The sequence below is a fragment of the Mus pahari genome, chromosome 4, assembly GCF_900095145.1.
Source record: "Mus pahari chromosome 4, PAHARI_EIJ_v1.1, whole genome shotgun sequence".
Lineage (NCBI taxonomy): Eukaryota > Metazoa > Chordata > Mammalia > Rodentia > Muridae > Mus > Mus pahari.
Window position 1 is genome coordinate 19,875,274 of NC_034593.1, and position 2,523 is coordinate 19,877,796.

Sequence of the window (2,523 nt, forward strand, 5' to 3'; positions counted from 1 at the left end):
TGTGTGTGTGTGTGTGTGTGTGTGTGTGTGTGAGAGAGAGAGAGAGAGAGAGAGAGAGAGAGAGAGAGAGAGAGAGAGAATGTGCACATACATATGATATTTGTCTAAATATGTTCATGAGCATTTACATGACCATGTACATAAGGGTGAAATTGTGCACAGGTACAAATGGAAAACAGAGACTGACAATAGATGTCTCCCTCAATATGTCTCCAACCTATCATTTTGAGATATTGTTTCTCATTTGAACCAGGAGCTCATGAATTCAGCTCTAGTCATCAGCAAGGCCCAGGGATCTTCCTGTTTCTAATTCTATAGCCCTGGTGTTATAGATATTATCTACCATGTCGGATATTTACATGGGTATTGAGCATCCAAGCTCAAGAATAACAAATTTATACTGATAAAGCAAGCACTCTATTAACTGATCCATCTCCCTCAAGCCCCTAATATGTCTCTTAGTAAAACTAGTGTAAACCTTGCTTCTTGATCTACAGATTTCAAAACTAATATTATGCTAGTAGGAATAAAAATAGTATTAACAGTTTATACACCCAAATCAGGGCTCCCATGTCAGAGTTTCCCCATCAACTCCATTCTCTACAGAAGATTGGAATTCTTACTAGCTCTGTTGGATACAAGGATACTTTTAGCTAGATATCCTGCTCCATTGGTAAAGAAGAGCTGGAAGATTTAGTACAATACTAATGGCAATATGATTTCACAATCTGAAGATTATTAACTCTCTCATCCCTTAATAAGAACATTGGCAGTCTTCTCAATATTTTAAGGAGTAACTGATTTATCCTCCTCAGCTATAGGAATTCCAGAAGGTATCTGTTTCCAGGATAAGGATGTTTTGTCTACATTCAACACATGTCATTTAGTATAGCTACCTTCACACATTACCATCATCTTTGGCGATCCTTCTGAATGTTCCAAAGCTATGTGCTATCATACATATAGGGACCTTGTCCCTCAACCTCTGGAAAGGACTCACTGAAGCTCTGTCTGCTGCTTATCAATGACCTACCATATTGTCCCACAAAACTGGACACCTGGGCAGCAACCTTACAAATCTTAGACTTTCCAAACCCAGGATTCCAAATACCTCCCTCCCATAGACCCATCCAACACCCTGTACCTGTTCTGGTCTCCCAGTATTTCACATTCCACACAGCCCCACTTCTCAGGGACCATCCACTTGTTCTACCTAACCTAAAATGTCAGACCCAACCAAAGCATCAAGGGGAAGCTTCATTTAAACAGAAATGATGGTGGAAATGAAAATCCAAACAGAAACTAGAATGGAAAGGCCAGTTAAAGGATACAGGATCTGCTGCTGTTACAAGAACGCATTGCTTCATTTTGATATTTATCTTCTCAATGTGGTTTCCAATGAAAACAACTATTAACAAATTTTATTTTTCTACAGCTTCCTCATCAGTTTTAGCTTTAAGATAATTCAAGAGAGTTAGAGATTTGCTCCAGATTAAGACATTAGCTTCATAGAGAATGCCACCATTGCATTTTACTTTTGAACCTGAAGGCTAAAAGTTATTTACATCAGAAATAAAGATGGACTACATCTTATTTTGCATGCACTCACTAGAATAGTATCTTTAGTTCCTGTCAAGAATATTTCTTTACATTCATAGACTAGTTAACTATTGGGCTCAAATTTCTGTCTCTATTTTTCAATATGGCTTCATCACAAATCTGCATATGGTGTAGCTTTTGGTTTAAAATAAGAGGCAGAAGCTTGAAGTGGCAACACACATCTGTAATGTCATAATATAAGAAGCTAAACATGGCAGTATTACGACATAAAGGCCATCCTAGGGATAATACTGAAAATGAACTGAAATGAAGGGAGGGCAGGATGAAGAATGGATAGAAGGAAAGAAAAACAAGATGGACAATCAGGAGGGAAGAAGCTCAAGAGAGGCATGTGCAGTGTTCAGTCAGGGGAACATGAACACACCATTGAGAATAATCTGAACTTTAGTGTTCCGTCTCCTGTGGAAAGAGGCCTGAGGAAACGGAGAGGAAACAGGAATGTTTCAGATCTCTGACAGGATTAACTGCTTAAATCCTCTGAGTGACATGATTATAGGTCAAATTGTCCCAAGTCAATGATCATAAAAGCATCAAGGATCACTGAACACAGACACTATAATAAGCTAATACTTTAAATGACTGTGGTAATTAGCAAAATGTAAGTCGGAGTGATTAAATAGACACTTGATGTTGGAACATAGCATCTGTGGGCTTGATGGACACAAGCTGGCCAGGAGTCCTTGGTTTTCAAGAAGTGAAAGATCTATAAAACACAGTGCAGTGCAATGAAGGGCACTGGGACCAGAGGCCATCTAGATGGAATATTTTCAGTTACAAAATGGAATGTTCTGCTCTTGCTTATGAAGAACAACTCATTCTCTTAGAAAAGATGCTAAATTATGATAATGATTGTGCTGGTGGTGTGCGTGTGTGTGTGTGTGTGTGTGTGTGTGTGTGTGTGTG